A 24,552-nucleotide genomic window follows, 5' to 3' on the forward strand; every position below is an offset into this window, starting at 1 on the left:
TGGCGACATTGGGAAGGAAAAACTCCCTTTTAACAGGAAGAAATCTCCGGCAAAACCAGGCTCAGGGAGGGGCGGGACAAAACGTCTCACAAAGAATGCAGAATAACCGTCTCCTTGTAATTTTAAATATCAGAAGAAATATGTTCCCACAAATTTTACTTTGTGTTAAATCATTTATTCATTCTGTTAATTATACTACTGGGTGCACATGAGGGCCAAACAACTTTGGTTAGCCGGATTACAAGATAGCAGCTAACCACAGTAATCACAAAAGAATTTGTAAAGTTTATAAATTCTTGTTGACTCACTGACAAAAAGCCATTTCAGTGTTTGTCTTTCATTTGCATACAGAAATAACATTATGCAAAATTTTGGTCATTAGGCCTCTGAGTTTTCAGTTTAAACAAATGTTTAGCTAGCCTCACGATCACACTGAATGTTCAACATTTTCCATCCATACATTATGTATTTATATATATATTTTATTTTAATTTTTTTACATTTTATTTTCACTTGGTGCAGTTTACTAATGCTTCCTGTCATCTGTGGGTTGGAGCGTGGCTCTGCTAAATACAGAATGGAGAGATTTTTCCCTCCAGTTTCGGCCAACTTTCTGTTATGATGTTGCACGAATAATAATGTCTCACAAGCTTGTTTCAGTGGTGCCAGTGGAGTTTGATTCTTTTTTTTTTTGTTTCTTGTTTTTGTGCTTTCCAAACGCTGTCCTGTTGTGAGGATGTCTGTTTTTGTGATGTTCGGATCGTTTGCCTAATCAGTGACTGTGAAAGCAGGTGTGCATCATTAGTTATTTTTAGCAGCGACGCATGGAAGGGAGGTGCAGTTTATCTGCAGAAAATGATGTTCTGTTTAAGTTGGTGTACACACAATCCGGGATCGTGAGCAGTAACAGAGTTGCACAGGATTTCATTTTGTTCTTTAAAAGTGTAGCAACTCTTTACCTCACCTTATGATAACCTGAGCCCATAGGTAGGTAGGTTCCGGTTCGATAAACCTGGAGAAGTGTGAGGTCCTTCACTGGTGACTTAGTGTGGCTTAGCACTTTCTTATTAGTCCAATATCTGGTTTTGTAAACTTTTAGCTCAGACTGCACAGTAGTTTTGTTTGCTACAGTCAGATGTGTCATTGTAAACTGATACAATTCTGCCTTTTTGTGACAAGAGAGCTAACGTCTTGCTCTTTGCTACTCGTGTACCCCTTTGACAGCCCCTTTTAAAATTTTACACTACCATGCACCTACTGCCAGTTATATGGAGTGGCGGCACTATGATATTCATGAACCGATCATTTCTCCCTGAGCTCGACATTGGTTCTCTATAATTGCTTTTACAATCTCTCTCTCACCACGGACAAGCACATGGCAGAAGAGTCAAGACTATTAAACCGTCCACAAGACCTAAAAGCATTTCCTTTTACAATTTCTCTTAACAAGCTGTTGTCAAATGCCATAATTTTCTACCCCATTTGCGAGCCAGATAGCTAAATATAGAAATACAATTTGACTTTCTAATGCTGAGCGATGAGGGGATGTTGAGTGACTTTATTCACTCGCAGTGAGCTAGTACCACAAAGCACCCTGCATTTGCTTGTCTCCAGCACAGTGTGCTGCAAGGAACTGAAGTAAAAAGAGTATCTCCCTTTGGATTCAGAGTCATCATGTTTGAAGAGATAATTGAGTTTTTTAGAAATCTGTAAGGAACATATCCACACTATTCCTGCTCAAACCTGTGCCTGTAATAATAATTTAAGAAATGTTACATGAGCCAGTACCCCCTACATTACAATGGTCCTTCTATGTATGTACAGCTTTTTCTGCTTCTACTTCTCTCTCTCGGATCATCAGTAACTCACATGTCCGTCTCCTAACACAATGTAGCCAGTGTTTAGGAATGAACGTATTCCTTGCACAGTTCCAGCCTTCCATTTGAAATAGATGAATCCCCCTTTTCCAATCTGAGCATGCACCGTGTGCCCCATATGTTCCAAATGTGTGGGGACCCTGTGTAGCTTTATATTCTCTATTAATGTTGTTTGTTTCACTGGAGGCTCTCCAAGGATCGGAGCTAGTGGCATGTAGTGGAGAGCAGCATCTGTCAAAGCAAGGACATGGACATGTTTAGCACATGCACACCTGCAGCAGTTGTTGCAGCAGGCAACATCAACAAGTGCTGAGATGAAACAGATTGTTTGGGTGTTTTTTTTTTTTCATGTTGGCCATGCATAACTATCAGTGCTTTTCCTGGCACTGCCTTCTAAGTATGTCTTTACTGACTCAACGAACACTGGAGTGATGTGCAGGAAACCTGGCCAGACTTTCCTCCCTTCCATAAAACCAAGGGAAATTCAACTTTGAGTCTCACTGTGATGGGAAGCCAAACATGGAAGTGCTAAAGAGGCTGAATCATCTCTCACAGAGAACAACTGGTGAAATAATGAGTTGAAATTATCCAAGATGGAGAAATGATTCAGAGGAGGTGATTATCGCAGCCAGCGCAGGCTGAAAATGAGCAAACGTTTAGGAAGGAATACGTGATTAATGCTCGTGCGAGCATGTGCAATCCATTGGAGTTCATGCCCCGACAAACACAACCAAAGCAACAATGGGTGGGAAACTTGGTATGACGTGAAGCTCACAAGTCAATCAAGTAAGGAGGCTACACTGACTAAGCCTTCGAAATCTACCCATAACTTTCAGTATTTTGCCAATTGACTAGATTTTCAGAATAGAAAAGAACCGCTGAATGAGTTTGGTGACCTGCCAAAGTGGCTGGTAGAGCAGACAGATTTACTGGCTGCATCCAAAATTTATTTGGCTGGTGGCAATGTGCTGCCCTGAAGGGAAGATGAAGGCGGGATGACTGCCATGGCATCGCCTGGATCCAGATGGCCCAAGACAGAAGGGGATGGATGCACGCACTTTATCAGCAGCCTATATTCCGTAAGGCAGTCAAAGGCTCAAGTACAAACAAAGGCAACTATATGTAAGTTTGCCAAAGTTTGCTGTTCTTTGCACTCTGTGCTCTGCTGCCTGTATGATAATAGATCCCTCTGATGAATCATTGTACATAATTTTGAATATTGTGTGTGCTGTTGTTGTCTGCTGGGGGAAGAAACACAAGGTGCCTTGCAATCTGATGTTAGAGGTAATTAGAGACAATTTGGGAAGCTTTTATTGAACAGTTGCATAACACAACAGCAGAGCCCTGTGGCAAAAACTATTTGGAATTGATCAATAAGAATCAAAATACTTTATTGATCCCTAAGGAAATTATGGAACCACTGATTTATACCACTTTGTTTAATTTCCATCATCACACGCTTCACTTCCTGGGAACTGGGAATGGGAGAATTTGAATTTCCCGTCCCCTTTTCTTACTTCTGTAATCCACAATACAGGCCAGTTGATAATTCTTTTTTTTATCTTTGGTTGCATCATCTTGAGATTTCCTCTGGCCTCAGGCTGTTATTGTTGATCAAAAACTGCCACATTTGCTCAAAAACTGTAGACAATGTTTCACAGTCACTGGCTGAGGTTATTAATCGACAGTGTCCACAGGGGTCAGTAGTCAAATTTCTACATGTATATTTAAATTGTCAACGTGAAAGTTGTAAACAGAATGCCAGTGCAAGAAGTATTTTATAACTATTGACCACAAAGGAAAATTTGTTTCAAACAAAAAGGGAATTCAAAGAGCATTTATGATGAACTAACACCTGAAGTACAGAAGTTAAAAAGCCCAGAAGAAATATAGGGCAAAGTGCATCTTGAAGTTGGCTGAAGAAGAGAGGTTTTTGAAAGTAATCAGATTTCGGCAAATGTCAGATTTCCCTTAAGATGGTTCAAGCTACAGAAATATACAAAAGAAAAGAAGACTGTAAAAGGTCACTGTCCACTATATGGCTTTAGACAACACCAGCTAACCAGTTGTATTGTTATACACTGATCGGGTATAACATTATGATCGCCTGCCTGATATTGTGTTGGTCCCCCCTTTGCTGCGAAAACACCTCTGATTCATCGAGTCCATTAAAGCAGGTGTGCTTTGATATCTGGCATCAAGATGTTAGCATCTTGGGAATACTGTTTCCATGAAAGGATTACATGGTATACATCAGACCAGGCTACCTTCATCCATTCCTCTGTGGTCCAGTTCTGATGGTCACTTGCTCATTGTTGGCACGTTTGGTGCCAGAAAACAGAAAAGGCTAAATTACTCTAATCATGTTAATCCCATGTGAAAGATGACAAATCAGATTATTTCACTTGCATCCATATTGTGATCAAAAATAAATAAATACATTTTTTCTATGACAATCTCTGACAAACACAGAGAGAATTAGAACCATAAGCTGCAGCTCTGTTTGGTTTCCAGGTCTAAAAACCCATGGCACGCTATCTGCACGGCAGTTAAAGGCAGTAAGTGTACAGCTAATGAACAGCCAAGCATTTAACAGCTGAAGAATAAGATAATTCCCTCAGGAGGTTATAGAAACCGAAAATGGAGCTAAAGGAGAGTGAATATTTACCTACATTTGGCTGGGGGCGACTAATACAGCTGTTCCCTCCTGTCTTAGGCTTAGCTAACTGTCTCCTGGCTGCAGTCCATTAGCATTATGACTTCTTTTGTGCTAATGCTAAGGTTTACCATCTGCTGGGTGACAGTTAAGTTAGCTCCTGATAGTGTATGTTAACAGTTTTCTGACTGTAACACAGACAGAAGGGTGGTGTTAATGTAATGTAATACTTTCACCTAATTCTCATGATAGTCACTCAGCCCTACCCTACAGTATGTCTCAAAATATTGCTTTAAATATAGATGGGAAGAAAAAAAACACAACATTATTATGATCTATTGTAGAAATACTCAAGTCGGGTAATAAGTACTTTAAAGTGACACGTAACTTCGAACCACCTCTGCAAGCAAACTGTTTCTCTGGTGTACTGTGATGTCCCTGGGATCGATTCCTTCATGTTTATGGTGCTTGTGCCTTAAAGTGACTCATGTTTTTTGTTGAAATACATTCAATTGTAAAATGTATTGAATTATAGAGACCTGTTGTATGTCTTTGTTTTGAGCAAGGAGCAGGGCTCCATGACTCATTGTGATATCCTATGGGATCACATGCACCGTGAACTCTCCTCACAGCTCCCTGAGAGACGAAGCCTATGTGAATCAGACTGCACGTCTGTGTGGTTTGTCAGTCTGTCCGAGAGTCATGGATCACACATTCTCTGTGTGGTGCTGAGCCCCAGAAGACGCCCCCCAAAAAATAAATAAATAAAAAAATGCTGTGCATGCGCAGAGAACTAGCAACGGCATCTTCCATCTGCGACTCATGAATTCAAAACTTCTGGTCTCAGATTTGCTTAAAAACCTTTAAATTAATTAAAAATCCCAGTCTTCAATTAATTCAATACAAAATACTACATAGAGTGCACTATACAGGTCATCGGATGTTCAAGATGGGCTTTACATCTTCCAACAACTGCTCACACTGTCAAGGCAATACACCAGACAATTACATCCACGCTCTTTGGTTCTGTCCACCAGTGCAAAAGTTTTGGCGCGAGATATGTGAAGACTTATCGAAGTGTCTGAAATGTAACATTCCAACCTCCCCCTTAGTGTGTTTACTGGGCAGCTTAGATAATGTCACTTCAGAAAAGAATATCGCCCATATGATTTTCACTGCCCTATGCATAGCCAAGAAAACAGTCCTCATGAACTGGAAAACTAAAAATAATCTTAATTCTAACCAATATAGAAATTATCTATTAGATTACATTAGTCTTGATACAGCCTCTGTCACCACATCAGATCAATTGCTCTGGACTCCTTTTATCAGCTCCATCACCTAGTGGGGGTGGGGGGTCATAATTTGGTCCCACCTTCACTGTTGTGATTGGTGTGGGGGTAGGGACAGGCTTAGGGCGTCGGGGGGTTCCCCGGAGGCATCTTCCTTGGGGGGCTCAACCTGGGGTAGCGGTCATGTCCGGTTGGGGGCTCTGTTGGCTCTCAGGTGACTGTTTCCTCGCGGCTGCGTGCAGCGGGGCTAGGGGAGGGTCTGTGCTGACGGACGTGGGTTACTGACCTGGTAGCCTGGCTGGCCCTGGGTGGGTCCGGGATGGGTGTGAGGTTCTGGGGGCGCTCCGTCTCTGGGCTGGGGCCCCTGCCGGGCCTCGGGGGCTTGGATCCTGGTTGGTGTGTTGCCGGGGTTGTGGGCGGGTGGGTGCATGGGGGCCCGGCCCTGGAGCAGGGTGCCGCCGGTGCGTCGAACCGCCTGGGGGGCTCTTCAACTGGTGGGGGAGATGGTCACATCTTGCAGGAGCTTTCCTCTCTTCAGGAACTCTCTCTGCAGGAGGGGGAGATACAGGAGAGGTGGAGGAAGATCTCAGCCTGGGTGTTTATTGTCTTATGTAGTCTGGAAGATGAGTGGATGGTGGGGTGGGTGCAGTTTTCTCTGTGGTGGGGTTGGGTGGACTGTCCCGGGCTCTGTGGGGCCGGGAGGCGCTGCTGCACTGGGCCCCGGTCTGGATGGGCCTGGGCCCCCTTTCCCTGGCGGGTCGCGGAGTGTGGGAGTGCCTACTGGGGTCAGCGGGGGAGCTGGCCCCAGGGAGGGGTTACCTGCCCCTCCCTTCCTTCCCTCCCCATCTCCAGCTGCCTCTCTCTTCCCGCTCCACCACAACCACCCACACATGCAGGACCTTGGAGTAGGGATATGTCACCAGGGTGCAGAGGAGGCTACCCCCCCTCTGTCCCCTTCTGGCTGCCTCTACCTCAATTTTATCCCACAACTTAGACATTTACATCATTCACACTCTCATTACGCATACATATAGGATCTTGGGGGTGGGCACGATACACGGAGTCCAAATTACCATCAGGGTGTACACCTCACCCCTGGCGTCGTTGCCCACCTCTCAATTTTAAATACACTTAGACATTGAGGGCTAGCAGGAGGGACCATGCGCTTACCTGTAGCTCAGGTGGCAGAGCAGGTCAGCCACTAATCAGAAGGTCGGTGGTTTGATCCCAGGCTGCACCCTGGCTGCATGCCAAATATCCTTGGGCAAGATACTAACCCCGTGTTTGCCTACTGGTGGTGGTCAGAGGGCCCGGTGGCGCCTGTGTCCGGCAGCCTCGCCTCTGTCAGTGCGCCCCAGGGCAGCTGTGGCTACAATGTAGCTTGCTATCGCCAGTGTGTGAATGTGTGTGTGAATGGGTGGATGACTGAATGTAGTGTAAAGCGCTATACAAATGCAGGCCATTTACCATTTACCTGCTGCTCCTTGGCAGGTAGCTCCATGCCCTCCTGGGTTTTAATTGCACCTTAGAACACACATGCATCAACACTACAATGAGCGGGTGGAGGGAGGTTTGGAGTCTTCTCCCACCCCCATTCTCTGCGGCCTGCTGGAGCGGGAGGGCTAGGTGGAGTTGGCCGTCCGACTGCGGTCTGGAGTGTGGCGCCTCCCTGCTGCTACGGAGTCGGGGTGGTCTGCCTCTCCCCACCGCAGGGAAAAGGGTAACACCACCTGGGTCTGGGTGCGGTTCCCCCCTCCAGGGGCAAGGGTACCTAGACCCGGTTTGTAGAGTACGCTTGGGGAGTGTGATCGTGTGTACAGCGTCTCTTTATGTCTGTCTCCACGTTGGTTGAGTGTGGAGTGAGTGCATATGAGAGCATGAGGGTGGGAATGGATGTTTGTGTCTGTGTGTGCCTGTATGTCTGTGTCTATATGTCAGGTTGGGTATCAGACGCCACCTCTCTGGGGACACCTCAGGCCCTCCAAGGTTTGGAGGCCTATCTCCACCTACCACCACTTCCCCTGCCGGTGGCGGACTCCCTCAGGTGTCGGTGCGTTGGTGGTTCTTTGTGTCTGGGGGTGGGCGTCCAGGTACACACCGGCTCACTCCTTGGCGGCCGCTTATCGGGGCCTGGAGCCTGGGGCTCGCTCGGGCCCCTTCGGGGGTGGGGTGTCCCCAGCCTCTCGGCCTGGGGCTCGGTCACTCAGGCACAGCTGGCGGCCGGCGGAGCTCACGGGCGCGTCACTGCAACTGCCCCTGGCTTCTGCTCCGCGGCTGCTGAGTGAACCCTCATCTGGGACTCTCCTCAGCTCTTACTGGAACAGTGGCGCGGCTGCCCCTCTGTTGGTCTTCCATGGTTTCTTGTGTTCTGGGGGCCTCTGGATGTCTGGAGTTTTGATCTCCTCCATACCTGCTTCACACCCTGGAGGACGGGGCTGTGGCCCCCCCACACTCCCTAGCAGATCGTTACATGGAGAAACCTTTGGAATACAAGCGCGCTGATCCACACAGGTATGCACACGGGTGTTCACTGCTCGTAGATCCAAATTACACCTTTCTTGGCTGCTACTTCGAAGCACATCTGTCCTGCGTGCTGCACAACAACATTGAATATTTAGTATTTACTGCTGTTTACACTTAGCTAGATTAATGCGATGGTGTTGTGTTTAGTATGTTGCTTTGTTTTTTGTTTTTTTTGTCTTTTTTTGCTTGTTTTCTATTCTTCTCTCAACAGGTGATCCAGGAGATTTTTTATTTTTTTCTCCCCCCCTTTCTCACTGTCCCTCTCCCCTTCTGTTTTTCCTTTCCTTCCTCTTTCTTTCTCCCTTTCCTATCTCTCACTCATGTCTGTCCCGTCTGTAACATCTGAAAATAAAATATAATAAATAATAAAAACAAAGATCGACCAAATGGACCAATACGGCAATGCCACAATGATCCATTTGGCAAAGTAAATCCATTGGGTATCCTTGTTGGTCTTCAGACAACAATTCTGATGGCTAAAGAACCAAATGGGACAGGCGGGGGAAAAAAAAAAAAAAAAAAAAAAAAGAGAGTCATGGACCACACATTCTCTGTGTGGTGCTGAGCCCCAGAAGACGCCCCCCAAAAAATAAATAAATAAAAAAATGCTGTGCATGCGCAGAGAACTAGCAACGGCATCTTCCATCTGCGACTCATGAATTCAACCTTGCATGACTGATGCACAGAAACTGAAGGAGAACTGCAACCTCCGTCACTTCGCATACCCTCTGTGATCTTAACGCTAATTAAGAGTTCTTTGTTTGTATCAGCTCACATTTGGGATTTTGCACAATCTGAGAAGTCTGTTGCAGACTTAACTGTCAGCACTTTGATCAAAGTGATTACAGCGAGGCATCATGTCTAAGCAAACATCCGTGCACTCCTTCCCGGCCAAGATATGAGACTAATTTGTGTTTTGTTTTTGTGATACCCTACAGCTGCCATTTCTCAGTCAGCTGAGAGCCTCCCTGTAAGCAGACCATTCTAGCTTCGGGCTTCGACTTTGATAAGAATGCTGTACATGCATCATTTTGACTATGTCCATAGTTTGCCTTTATTTCCCTAGACACATCTGTAATTGCTATTCCAAGAATGCTCTTTGATTCCTGCTACCATGCCAGACAGCTCTGTGATACTGACTGCATGTCAAGAATAATTTGCCTGTGTTACTGGTGCAAAACAATCTCATATTTCAGCTGTTATTGTACGCATTTTTTTATTGAAAGCGTGAAGCATATCTGTCTTTGTTCTGATTTGATTGTGCAAACACGATAGAGTGATCAAAGTCGATACAGATTTTGAAATCTGTCTTTGAACTTTATCTTTGCCATCAGACTTGATCGTGATCACGTTTGTCTTCTCTTTGAGTCTCGAATGACATTTTATCTGTAATTTGTTGGACCTATTTCACCTCCATTTGCACAACAGAAAAGCCGCCTCTTTATTAATCAATACTGAACATTGTGTTTGTAATCACTGCCACGGCCATGAAAAAAAAAACAAAAAAAAAACAGTTTCCAAATTCAAATGTGGCAAATGGCCTCCTTAGTATCTGTCAATACTCGCGGTGAGCCCGATACGTGTAAATCTTTGATTTTTAGCTTTGTTTTCTGTGTTTGTGTGATTAACTCTCATTAGAGTGCATTTCACAGGTGTTCTGGGATGCGTGCCAGCGTTTTCCATTGTCATCGAGACAGATCGTCCATAAACATGCGGCAGGTTAGCCTTGTTTATGAATGAGGGTGGACATGAACCAGTTCAATCAATGCCACTTATGTTCCGGCTCATTTCTTTCTTCCCGACCTCCCCCACCTCCTCCTCCTCCTTCAGGTTTTCACCTCTTTCACCTCCTGCAGGTGCAGGATAACAGTAGCTTTGCTAACACACACAGTGCTCCAGCTATTCCCTATTACTTTGGTGATCATCTTATTTGGATTATACTGTTTGCACTTAGCTTTCCGTTGAATAAACAGATTATTGGAGCAGAGTGTTGCTGTCCACTCTTCCTACTTTGATTGTAGTCGTTACCTGTAATACATAATGATCATGTTTGTCTTCTTTTAGCTATAATCTCTAGATATTCTGCCAATTTTAGATTTCACTCTAGAAGCCCCAAGTCATTTTTTAAAATGACTTTTGCAGCTGAAAAATAATCCTCCACACTTTCTAAATGTGCCCAAACACAGCGACAATGTCACAGAAGCCGCGCACAAGCTTCTAACCCTTTTAATTAGTTTTAGCTCTAGTTCCACAGCAGGAAATTTCACCAGAGACTACAAACCTTTGGAGATACTACAGAGACCAGAGTCTAAATTAAGTTCTGGGGAAGTTGCCTCAAGGGCTACTCCTTTCTCAAAGTTCAGGAACTTTGAGGGTGGGACTTTGAACGCTTAAGATTTTTTTATTGGTTGAGCTTTTTATGTCAATCTTTCCAACTCATTCACCTTACTGTCAGTCTTCACAGTTACTTGCGAGATCAACTGCTAAAAGTCTAACATTGTGGGCATTTTGGATCCGTTTTGCTTGTCTGTTGACTCGGTGACCTCGTTTGCAAAGCAGCAAATTATGACATAAATACTGCTGTCCCTTGCCTTATATGGTGTCAATATTGTAGTAGATTTACATTCTGATGATAGTGTGGACTGGACTCTTTATTATGTAGATTTGAGAAAATAGCCATAGGTTCTTTGTGCCTAATCTTTGTTGGTCTTTACGTTGTGTTTTAACCAGTGTCCCCGAGAAAGCCTTGAGTTCCTTACAAAGCTTCCTGGTACTTAAAGTTCAGAGATCTTTGGATGGAAATACAACTTCTGTTCAATGTGGTTGCAGTTTGAACTTCATTAAGGTAATTTCGAAGCTGCAGATTTAATTCAGAATTTACACTTTTGGAAGCTAGATGAGATACATACGCCAAATATGTTTGATGCTGCAATTAGCAAAGAGCTCTGATTAGTCCCCTGGAAGTTTGCATTACATTTAGAGAAATGCAGCCAAGTGGGATCGGGAGAACCTGGAGGCACAGGGAAAACGTAACTTCCAAGTAGGGCTGCTCGATTATGGCAAAAATGATAATCACGATTATTTTCACTGAAATTGAGATCACGATTATTTGACGATATTTATTTAACCCTTTAAGACCTACTATAGAACCAAGTCCACCAGAGCTCATATTATTTTTTTTACATGCTGTAGTGCCATTTGTGGGAGCATTTCAAGTTGCTATACATCAATACAACTGTTATAGCCCATATTTTAATAATATGTATGCATTAAGTGCATAGTAATTACATAAATTGCAAAAAAGTGCAATAAACTACAAAAAAATTTGAAAATCGCTTTTGTTTTGTTTACATATATTTCTACTTGGAGAAATTTAAGAGGCTTATCCCTCAAAACTTTAAATACAATAAAGTTGCAAAAAAACAGTTTCCCACCACAGGAAATTTATTTTGAGTGTCTTCATAGTTTTATTTTGGAGATACAGCAATTTTTATATACTGCAGGAAAAACAAAAAACAATCCTATGATGCACATTTGCAAAGAAAACAGCAGGTGCATCATTTCACTGTGGGAAGTGTTACGAACAGCTGATGGATCGGCAAAGCGTGTTTCTGGAATATTATGTTTTTGTTCCTGCAAGCGCTTTTTATGCAATTTTTGCAAAGCTATATGTGGAACGAAACCATGACCGAGGACAAGCTGATGGCATCAGATGTAAGTACAACTCCTCCGGTTTCATATGCAAAACAAATTATTGCGCTAGCTTACACGGTTCAGGTTCTACAGGGATTTAAAAATAGTTACGCAAAACGGAGCGTGCTGCTCTGACCGGCTTTAAAGGGTTAACAATGACTTTAAAAAAATAATATAAAATAGTGTGCAACACCACTGAAGTTTTTTTTTTTTAAACTCTCTTTTCAACCAACGGCAGTCACTCTCCAAATAACTTCTGCTTAGCTTTCCGAGCTTCCCTCGGGTCCTCTTAATCAGCGGTCTCCAACCTTTTTTGCGCCACAGACCGGTTTATGCCCGACAATATTTTCACGGACCGGCCTTTAAGGTGTCGCGGATAAATTAGGGAGGGGCTAATAATCGGCTCAGTCATTTTTAATGATCGTTGAAAGCCCAGATCGTAATCGTGATTAAAATTCGATTAATTGAGCAGCCCTACTTCCAAGTCCTTTCTCTTAATGTGTTGTAATGTGGGTAATATAAAGTTCATACTAATTTTCACATTTGGTGTGACCTTTACCTTGACTCAGTTTTCACTGAAATTAAATCAGTGTGAGCTATAATTGGTATCTACAATCACACAAAATTTGAAAATGATATCTTGAAAACTGTCAACACTAGACTGCTAACAAACAGACACGATTACATATTCTTTTTATTTGGGAGGAAAATAAATAACATGGAATTGCTTTGTTTTTGCCCTGATGATGAACCAAGGATCATCTGGTAAATCTTGTATGCCTTTGGGTGAAACAGCCATAATATGAACAAAGTTTCATATAAACAAATTACCCACTGCTGATGGAAAAGCACAGAGAAAAGAACAAGACGGTACACATGGTCTACCTGGATCTGGAAAAGGCATTCGATCGGGTCCCCCACGAGCTGATTTGGCGATCACTACAAACTCATGGTGCCCCGGAAGCTTATGTGAAATGGACTCAGCCGCTCTATCGTAATGTCACAAGCACGGTCCGATGTTCAGCGGGAACATCACCAGCCTTCCCAATTACCGTCGGCGTCCACCAGGGCTCGGCCCTCTCGCCCCTGCTGTCCTCTGTGTGGACACCGCGACGGCTGATCTGCAATCACCACATCCATGGAGCCTCCTGCATGCAGATGATGTGTGCCTATCAGAAACAGAAAACTGCCTAGCCCTGCAAACCCGAACGCAAGCGTGGAAAGATTGGCTCTCCGAAAACGGCATGCGCCTGAACATCACGAAGACTGAGTACCTTGAATGCGGCCCCCAGACCAACAGTACCATCACTATCGATGGCGTGCCGCTGACTGAAGTTGCCCAATTCAAGTACCTCGGGTCCCTTGTCACCTCGGACTGCGAAACTCTACCAGATGCCAGACTCCATGTCAACACAGCGTGGATGAAGTGGCGTCAGGCCAGTGGAGTCTTATGCGGCAAGAGAATGCCAATCTATCTTCATTTGAAAGTCTATACGTCGATCGTGCGCCCAGTGGCACTCTACGGGTCAGAGTGCTGGCTAGCGACGACCAAACACGAACAAGCCCTTCACACCATGGAGATGAAGATGCTGAGGTGGCCTCTGGGTCTCACACGACTTGACCGAGCGAGGAACGAAGATGTCAGGAAACGATGGGGAGTGACACCGATCACAGACAAGATGCGAGAGGCGAGGCTCCGATGGTACGGCCATGTTGTCCGTAGCGATAAGAACTCCATCGCAAAGACAGCCCAGCAATTAGATCTGGATGGAAAGCGCTGGACGGACCGAATCACAGATGATATGAAGGTTGCGAATGTTACACCAGAAGACGCCCTGGATAGGAAGAAGTGGAGAAAGGCATGCAAAATAGCGAACCCTACATCGTGGGATATAAACCACTAGGAAGAAGAAGACCCATACACCTTGAGTTACCTCAGAGTGAAAAGAGTTCTGTTCTATTGCAGATGAAGGAAAATAGTGTCTCACTTATTCTTGTTCTTTCAGCCCTTTTACCATCAAGCAATCTACAAATGTAGGTCAAAATGCTGTTTGAATGAAGTCCCGACTGCACAGGATATATATTTGTGCCTTTATCGATCCTTGTGTTATACAGGCCAGCAGTTCTTTGAAATGCTTGTACTGCACCTGTTAAACATAAGAACAGCAGAGTTCTTAACTGTGTTTGAAGTCTTAATTCAGAGCCTGGTTACTCATGTAACAAAGTAACCTTGATGACCTCGGTTTGCATATCTTTTAATTTGTTCAGTCAGAGAGTTACATCACAAAGCTTAGCCTCTCGCAGGGTCACTGTGTGTGTCTGTGTGTGTGTTTGTTGCCAGGGCTCCAGCAGTCTCCTCAAAAAGAGCAGTTGCACATTTTATCCCAGGAGGGGGCAATGCTCCGGCCCCAGAGGGGAGCTAAGGTAGTGCAGGGTCAATGGAGATGTAACACCCCAGCTGCACAATCTGACAGATCTAATGCAGCTATTTGTAATGGGATTCTTCCCCTTCAGCTCCAGCCCTGTTATCAGTGGCCAAGCAAGCTTGCTGCAGCGGGGCTGAGGCCAGCTCATCAGTGCATCGCTCTCCCAGTGTCGTCTGGATGCTAAACAAATGATCACATTAGGCTGAGCGAACTGCAGCTGTGCTGGTGAGGCTTTTTTGTTGTGAGACCAAATCGATTTTTACTTTTGAACATTTTAACGCAGCTGTGAATGATACCACACTGATGTAGTCAGGTAAGGCTAAAGTGGTATACAAAAGGGAGAGGTTTTCCTTTTCAGATTCAAAGCTCATTTCTATAAAGCCGTCATCGGTAGCACAGAGGAGATATCAGCAAACAAGAGAAACTTTGAAGAGAGAAGAAAATAAATCTAGCAAGAGAAGCATTTATCATTAGCAGCTTTAAATCATCCTTAAAGCTGATAAGTCCTCTGACACCCCTGGTATTATAAGCAGTTGCTTTCTTACACCCTAATCTGACAGCTTTAAATAAAACACCTGTCCAGTTATTGTCTGTCCTTTTAGGAGCAACTTTGCTTTTATATATTTTAGATGTGTGTGGATTTTATGGTCCATGGACTAAACAGTAGCTGCAACATTAAACTGGTTTGACGCTGAATCCCCATACAGTCATTTGGCGAAGCTTTAAGCTACCATTATAAACTTGTGTTAACTGTGTGTGTTTGGAAAGCTGTCAATTTGCAACTCGAGCGGCATTATTGTTTATTTAGAGTTGCTTTGAGGGTTTTTGTTTTTTTTTTGGTCACCTGGCAAATTCCACATCCAGCTTTATTCCACCAACCCCTGTGGCTCTCTTTGCTGCTAAATTGTCCACTATATTCACCTGCTAATTGTTAACTTTCCATTTGCTGCTGGGTCGGTTGTGTGCAGTGGGTAGACTCAGAGATTTTTCACGGAAAATGATCTGCCTGCTGTGACTGGAAAAGGGAATGGATGAGAACAATGGGAGTGAAAGAAAACAGGAAAGTCAGCTGTGGCGCTGTACCAGCAACAATTTTCACATTACGCATACTAATTTCTTTATTTAATATAAAAATGGATTAGAGCACCTTTAAGCATATAAACACGAATATACTCTTTCATAGACTTTTTCTTTTAAAGACACCAAAGCTTTGTTTACTTTATCTTCCTTCCCTGCACTGCCTGTACTGACCTACAGAAAGGTCACTCCGCTCACACTGTAGTCATAAACTCATTTTCAAATCAAATTAAAGTTTAAAAGATTAATAGCCCTCGTGCTCTAAAGGACTTTTCCCCCCAAGTTTATAATCAGATAGGAAATTGCTTTATTATATCTGAAATGCTTAGCAAGAATGATGTACATCAACTCTCATTTACATGCCAATTCTGATAATCTGATAGTGTGTAGCTCTTTTTTTTTTCCTGTTAAGTCCGTGCCCACCTTCACAAGGTTTTGGTCGTGAAAATTGGAGCTCCCCTAGTAAGCTTCCTGCTCCATCCCATTGCAGCTGGAAAAGCCATTTTTAATCACCCAGATAGTGCTGATAGATTCTTCTGGGCTTTGCACAGATTAAGAGAGCATTACCTAAAAATGAGGGTGAGAAAATCGTCTTTGGTCCTTTAAATACTCACCAGAGAACCGCAATATTACAGCCTTTTATTTTGGTCATTTTCCTTTAGCCTGTGTTTTTCCATGATTCGCTAGGAAACCCCACCCCCACCCCTAATGTACACTGATACCTTTACGTAAACTGATACATGGGAACTGCTTTGGGGAAAGCACTCGGTTGAGGTTTGGTGCCTTGCTCAAAGGAGACAGCAGAGGGTTGCAATAACAAACTGCGCTCTATGAGCATATCAGATACTAGGATACAGTCTTTGATCATCCACCCTGACAAATTCCCTCAGAAGGATTCACTTGTTTTTTGGTCTTTTTTGGGGGGATGTTTCAGTTTGTGTTTGTTAGACGACTGTTGCGTTTAGGAGGAATTTCTGTCACGCACAGATGCTGACGTTTTTGTCAGACTGTTCCAGGTTTTTCCCGTCAATGTCAGCAGAAATTAAGGCTGCCTGCCTCTGCCCCTTTCTCTCCTGCTCTTATTTACATCTCCTCGTGCTCCCCCCCTCTATAATCATCACTTGTTTGTCAGCGCTGATGTGTGTATGTCACATAATGACTGTTGCACAGCAGCAGGACAGCTTTTTCTTCTAGCCAGAAAAAAAGCTGCAAACACCAGCCAAAAAGCACAACAAAGAAAGGATGCAAATCTTAACAAAGGGCATTTTTTATGGATTCCTCATTCTGACTCTGGTAATCACCGTCAACAATAGGCTTTTTGTAAATAAAATGCCTGGTGGTAGAGCTTCAGAGAAGGATGTCTATTTTTCCGGAATAGTTAATGATTCATTTGGGTAAACAAGGCTTTAATTGTCTCTCTCTGGTAAGGCCTGTGTACAAGCCCTGACATCTGATGCTAAATTATAGCTGTAAAACTCTGGCCAGTGTTGAGCTGCTTTTTAGAGCCAAGCTGGCATAGACTGTGGGACCTGTTCAATTAAGAAGTGCGCCACAGAGAGGTAAGGCAAAAGGGTCAAATTGATCGTAGGAGAGAAAAACGTGTGGCAAATAATGAGTTTCATTTTGATTTCTTAGCTGAAATGTGAGGAATAAATGGCAGCATTTACTCAGAAATACTCCGAAAAGAAGAATCAAAGATGTTTTTATTCAAGGAAAACTTGAATAACTTTCATTTGACAGCAGTGACATTTGGATGCAGCTGAATCTAGGTTGGATTGATTTGAGCTACGAGTCTGCAAACACCATCAAATGTAAGAACTGACTCGTTGCAGGGTTTTTGTTTTATATTGCCACACCTATTGGTGTGAGGCTTTTTCAGGAAGGAGCAGAGCAGGATGGTGCTGAACAGGGAGCAGTGTTGGATTGAGGCTCCCTGTCTCGCCTGGTGACGGCTCAGAGACAGTTTGGATTACCCTCCCATTGGTGCCACTGCCCCAGCTTGCACACTGTGAAAGAATATCGATACATTATGAATCCTTTAGCTCTTTGTACAAGTTTCATCACCTTCCACCTTTCTCCAAACTGAGTCCAGCGTTCAGTATTGCTGATTCATAGATGCTTTGAAGCAAAAGACTGTGCAGTGAGACTGACAGTACACTGAAAAACAGGCCATGTTGGATTTACTTCATTCAATAGTGGACATTTGTTGCACATAACTTTTTTGCTTTGGCAGAAACTTAAACAACTGAGTTAAATCAACGCAACTTATTCATATTCAATAAACCTGTGCATTTCGTGTTGGTAAAACGCGATTGAAACATGTTTAGATGAAGTAAGGTGAGCTTTTGGAATATTTTAATCCTTCGCAATTTTGTCATTTCATTTCAACACTATTCAATTACATTTGCCCCAATACTACTTGGTCACTTAAATACTACATGTTGTCTTCATATTTCATAATGTTTAACAAAGTCTAGAGTCTGGTTAACATAAGAACTGAATGGATCTACAACGACTACCGTCCTCCTATCTTTATACAGATTGCAGGGGGGCTCAGGCATAACCTGGGGGTGATAGAGTAAGAGTCAGGGTACACCCTGGACAGGTCACACTTAACTTTAAAGCATGAGGCAATTGTGTTAAATACACGCAAGATGCTTACATAAATCCAAGAGATGGTCAATCCCTTTTTTTCAGTGTAACAGCACAAGTGAAGCAGGCTGAGGAGAGGCTGGGCAACACGAATTCTTTAGCTCTGAGCTCAGTCTGCAGTATTTCGATTTAATGCTGCATTATACTTCTACCACACAGGACTTGAGCCATATTTTACTGTACTATTTTTTGGCGAGTTTGTTTGTTCCTGTAATTACTATCTTCTTTTTTTTGTTTATGATCCTACATAAGAAAGATTGAAAACAATCACGCAAAATTAAAACATGTGTGGTCCCTGCAGTTTTAGCTTGTTACCTTTTGCAAAGAGGTTATACCTTGTTTGGGCTACTTGTCACATTTTAAATGTCCACGAAACGTCTAATTACTAACATTAATGATGGATGATCCATTATTTGGTACTGAATGGAGAAATTTCTACTTGTTGTGACGTGAGCTAGATATGATACTACAGGGTGTGCATAATTATTAGGCAACGTCCTTTCCTTTGGCAAAATGGGTCAAAAGAAGGACTTGACAGGCTCAGAAAAGTCAAAAATAGTGAGATATCTTGCAGAGGGATGCAGCAGTCTCAAAATTGCAAAGCTTCTGAAGCGTGATCATCGAACAATCAAGCGTTTCATTCAAAATAGTCAACAGGGTCGCAAGAAGCGTGTGGAAAAACCAAGGCGCAAAATAACTGCCCATGAACTGAGAAAAAGTCAAGCGTGCAGCTGCCAAGATGCCACTTGCCACCAGTTTGGCCATATTTCAGAGCTGCAACATCACTGGAGTGCCCAAAAGCACAAGGTGTGCAATACTCAGAGACATGGCCAAGGTAAGAAAGGCTGAAAGACGACCACCACTGAACAAGACACACAAGCTGAAACGTCAAGACTGGGCCAAGAAATATCTCAAGACTGGTTTTTCTAAGGTTTTATGGACTGATGAAATGAGAGTGAGTCTTGATGGGCCAGATGGATGGGCCCGTGGCTGGATTGGTAAAGGGCAGAGAGCTCCAGTCCGACTCAGACGCCAGCAAGGTGGAGGTGGAGTACTGGTTTGGGCTGGTATCATCAAAGATGAGCTTGTGGGGCCTTTTCGGGTTGAGGATGGAGTCAAGCTCAACTCCCAGTCCTACTGCCAGTTTCTGGAAGACACCTTCTTCAAGCAGTGGTACAGGAAGAAGTCTGCATCCTTCAAGAAAAACATGATTTTCATGCAGGACAATGCTCCATCACACGCGTCCAAGTACTCCACAGCGTGGCTGGCAAGAAAGGGTATAAAAGAAGAAAAACTAATGACATGGCCTCCTTGTTCACCTGATCTGGACCCCATTGAGAACCTGTGGTCCATCATCAAATGTGAGATTTACAAGGAGGGAAAACAGTACACCTCTCTGAACAGTGTCTGGGAGGCTGTGGTTGCTGCTGCACGCAATGTTGATGGTGAACAGATCAAAACACTGACAGAATCCATGGATGGCAGGCTTTTGAGTGTCCTTGCAAAGAAAGGTGGCTATATTGGTCGCTGATTTGTTTTTGTTTTGTTTTTGAATGTCAGAAATGTATATTTGTGAATGTGGAGATGTTATATTGGTGTCACTGGTAAAAATAAATAATTTTAATGGGTATATATTTGTTTTTTGTTAAGTTGCCTAATAATTATGCACAGTAATAGTCACCTGCACACACAGATATCCCCCTAAAATAGCTAAAACTAAAAACAAACTAAAAACTACTTCCAAAAACATTCAGCTTTGATATTAATGAGTTTTTTGGGTTCATTGAGAACATGGTTGTTGTTCAATAATAAAATTATTCCTCAAAAATACAACTTGCCTAATAATTCTGCACTCCCTGTAGTTGAACCCAGAGCTTCAGCAATAAAATGCAAAGTAAAAGCAAATCAAGCACTCCCTAAATCACTCCCTGACAACGTGTCTGCATGCACCAGTCACAGCTGTTTCCTGAACCTGACGTTTCCTGGATGTAGTCTGAACAAGTAACACTACATTAAAAGACCAAATATCCAAGAGATAATAGACTGTTGAAACAAAAGTTAAATATTTGGCACAGCAGAAGATGAAGAGCATTTTCTACTTTTTCTAGAAGCAGATCATCATCCATTGGAAATACTTTAGTCGTATTAGGATTTAGAGCAAGTGATGTTATCCAAGAACAGAGTCCAAGAGCAAAGCATATGTAGAGCTGTGTCTGCACCACAAAGCAGCACAAGTAACCTATTCAATCACCTGAAAACACACCGTTAGCTGCACTATAAAAAAGGCCAAGAAAAACTGTGCAAGGGCTGCTATTGTCTTGTGTCAACTCAAACATCTATGAAAGTGAAGCTGTACTTGTGATACATGTTTTGCTAATCTATGTTAATGTATTATTGTAGTCTCTACCTTACAATATAAAGCACCTTGAGGCGACTGTTGTTGTGATTTGGTGCTGTATAAATAAAATTGAATGGAATTAATCTGCACAGAGGAAAGCAACATTTCACATTAATGTTAAACTATTTTAAAAAGCACCACAGTTGCCTGACATTAGTAACGTATCAGCATATGGGCTATATAGAGTGGGGTATTTATTTAATATTTTGCACGAAGTGAAACATAAGATTTTCATAAGATAAGAAATAAGATAAAAATTTCTAAAACTCACATTAACTACTGACCTCATTTCTGGCGTGCAGGGTTTTAGGACTTATTCATTACGAGCACAGTTATTAGTCATTACTTTACAGTCTATTCATAAGGACCCAGGGTACTCTAAGAGTTTATAGACTATTTAGAGCATTAATGAAAGCTTTGATTTTTTTTTTTTTAAATAATTGTTAAAAAGAGTATTATTGTTACTGTTTTGGGGTTGAGCATGCAATCCACATGCTGCAAAGTGAACGCAGAGTCCTGGGCGTGAATCTCAAGGCCATTTGTTGCTTCTCCCAGATTTCAAAAAAATAAACACAATTTTTTGTAAGGAGCAAGAGGTTCACAACAAACTGCAACAGATTTGGGCTTTTTTTGCTCATTTGTCACATTTAAGCCACATATTAACACAAATTGACAACTTGACTCTAGTTAATCACAAACTGATAGCCGACTGACTCCAGGTTATGTAATGTTTTGCCACCTTGATCCACCAAAGTTGTTTTACGACAAAGTGTGTAATAGACACACATGCAGAAGTTGCAGTAGCAGCAGAGGGAGCTATTTTATTTCAAGCCAACATGAAAATAATCACGGGAATAGACATTGTATAAATAGACATTATCAACACATTTACAGGTTAATCGTTTCTGGTGATTAAGGAGCCTGAAATATACTTCATACGTTTTTAGCTCTCTACTGACTTTGTGGCTTCAAATGTATTATCTCCCCCTGCTGGTAGTGCAACTTCTGCATGCAGTAATGCAATTTCTGCATGCGTGGACATTTCACGCTTTGCCTCTCCAAAACGTGAAATTTAATAGACACTGTTGTGCCTGGTAAACATTTTGCTGTGATACTAGGTTGCAAGTGGTTGCAGAAGAGGCCCCCCGTCTTCAAAACAACAATTTCAAAGGCAACAAGGCTGCAAGATCATTGCACATAGTTGTAATAATTTTGGTTGTGTCAGTAGTTTTTGTTGCTTTAACATTAATACTTTATTATTCACTTATCAGCAGTTTAACTATGCACTTATTAACTATTAATCATGGTTTTTTTTCCTCCTTAACTATGTGGAATGAACTGTATTTTGTAAAGGTTGATAAATGTAAAAAAACAAACAAAAAAAAACATACATGTAATCTCTTACTAATGTCATTTTTGTTTACTTTAACAGTAATTGCTTGTAACTATAAATTAATTTGTCTTTGAAATTCATTTAGTCACGTTGATAGTCATAGTGTTGTCTTGTGAGCTTTTTTAGGAGCCTTCAGTGGACTAAACTCATTAAAGTAGTTTAGACTTGATTCACTTCATCTGGCTAGAGTGAAATACTACATACACAATCATTAAGCATTAATAACAATCTAATAATGTAATGTCTATATAGTTTCCTATTACATTTTTTCTCTGCATGGGTCCAACTGAAAATAATATAAAATGAAAAGAAGTGAAAATTGAAATCTATTACACAGTAGCAGCCATTTCCCTTTTAGCTCTTTTTTTTAGATGAGAACTGCTGCAGTGAATTACAGCTCCCAGAAAATGGAAATATGCAGAACAAATAATTGAATCCGAGACTTTGTGGACACAAGTCTGAAAATAATTGTACCATATATTTCCAGATGGCATTGCATGGTTGATCAAAATCTGATCGTACTTTTCCACCATTTATAATTCCATCAATTTTGACAAGATCCCCAGCACCACTAAAAAGAGCCCCAAAACATGACAGACCCTCAGCTGTGTTTTACAGATGTAGACACGCACTGTTGTGTGTCTCTCCTGACCTCCTCTGTACATATATTTCCAGTCCAGTTCTTGTATAATTTGGGGCACCTCAGTCTTTTCTCCCTGTTTCCCCTCAAGAATGGCTTCTTGGCAGACACCCTTCCACTGATTTACAAGAAAGTCTTGCTGTTTGGAAGCAAAGTATGAAGAAATTAGAGGTGAATCAAGACTTTTGCACAGTACTTTCTTTTTTGGATAACAAACGTTCACAATGGAGGAGGACTCTGCTGCTGCTGTGGCACCTGTACTGACCCTTCAGGTACACTCCAAACTGACACATGCACACACACACAAACAAAACCATATCCGGTTCCAAGCCCCACTTCACATGAATGGCTGTGTTGTTGTGGTGTTTTTCATCAGTTAACTGCAATTAGACTTTGGATTGTCAACAATTAATCATTTGTTCTTCCCTGGAGTTTTTATCCATTTTCCACTGCTAACAATATGTCCTTCTTAATTACACAGTAATCGGTATAAACAGAGTGTTTATTTTTGTGTAATGAACTGTAACTCGTTAAAAAAAAGGGAGCTGCATCACAGTCACCTTTAATTCAAGGTTGTTCAATGCATCATTTAAACCAACCGAAGGGCAAACTGGGTGAATTTTCAGTCTTTTTTTATCAAACGTTTTAGACTGACGTCAAATTTAACAGCTTAAATTCTTTCTATATATGATTTTTTTTTTTATCCTGTCAGCCTGGGGCTATTTGAACAAATGATTTAAAGTATTAACTGCGAGTATAATTCATTTTTGTACATTCTGATCAGTATACCTCATAGTTTACCCACTTTTTCTTTGTGTTTGGTGATAAGAGTGTGACTGGCTTAGTGTGATGGCTCGTATTCTTATTTCTGCTGCAAAAATAGGCAGAACGGTGTTTGATTTTTGTTTGACGCCCTCCAGCATACACCTGCCTCCCGCCCTCCCACTTCTCATTTTCTGATACCCCAGATAACGTCGTCTGCTGTCTTTGCATATGCTGACAAGATGAGAGTGTTTCGCCAGGCTGCGGTGGTACACATTACATAACTGACAAAGGCAGGGTTGAGGCTGCCTGTCATGGGCAAATCCTCAGTTGGTTGTTTGAGTGAAAACAGCAGTTAAATACAAAAAGACACAAATAAATCCTTCCTTGGCAGCACTGTTGTTCAATGAGGGAGGCTGATCCTCCATATGCCTTATGTGATGCTGAAGGTGCTGTGGTTGAATTCACAATCACGCTCTCTGGGGTGCACACACACACACACACACACACACACACACACACACACACACACACACACACACACACACACACACACACACACACACTGTAAGAATTCCATAAATCCATACCCTGTGCTTTATTCAGTTGTCACCTGAGTGTTATCATTCGATCTTACTAAAACTGAGATTATTTGATATGTCACGGCGTTATCATTCGAGGGCTTTACGTTACCGATTATTCATCAATCTGTGACAGCGTTTTTAGCGCGTTACTGCCATTAATCATTTAGAAGGAGACGTTGTCAGCTTCTTTTTTTTATTACCAAGGCTGGATGACATCATTTTACTCCACTGACAACAGCTGAGTATTATGTTCTTGAAAACGGTGATGAATGTTTTCACGACTTCGCAGACAGTAATCACAGATAGATAGATTTACTTTCACTACCTGTGATAATAGTATATCCATTTAGGTCTACAGAAGTTTCTGCTAACCTCATCTGCCACATCTAATACTGAAATTCTGTCCCCGAGTTGGCAAAGTAAAACCGTGTGTCACAGGAGAGTGGACTCGAGGAGCAAAAATGGATCTGGTAACAGATTTCGTGCTGTGCCAAAGGCCCAGAACCCATCAGCGCTGAGTTTGGCGTTAACACATGCAGAGACAAGAAGTAGTACATTTTAGGATATTGCTTTTACTAC

General features: G+C 42.3%; 1 protein-coding gene and 1 pseudogene across 4 annotated transcripts in view; both read left to right on the forward strand.

Moving 5' to 3' along the window:
- The window catches only part of LOC146696380 (uncharacterized), a 33,860-nt pseudogene extending 19,915 nt beyond the window's left edge, over positions 1-13,945 (forward strand).
- arvcfb (ARVCF delta catenin family member b) overlaps positions 1-24,552 on the forward strand; it is a 274,658-nt gene that overhangs the window by 74,156 nt on the left and 175,950 nt on the right. The gene's annotated exons all lie outside the window — the stretch shown is intronic.

Source organism: Copadichromis virginalis, linkage group LG12 (genome assembly GCF_057382275.1).
Source record: "Copadichromis virginalis isolate Kocher_CV1m ecotype Utaka linkage group LG12, C_Virginalis_male_GT1.1, whole genome shotgun sequence".
Lineage (NCBI taxonomy): Eukaryota > Metazoa > Chordata > Actinopteri > Cichliformes > Cichlidae > Copadichromis > Copadichromis virginalis.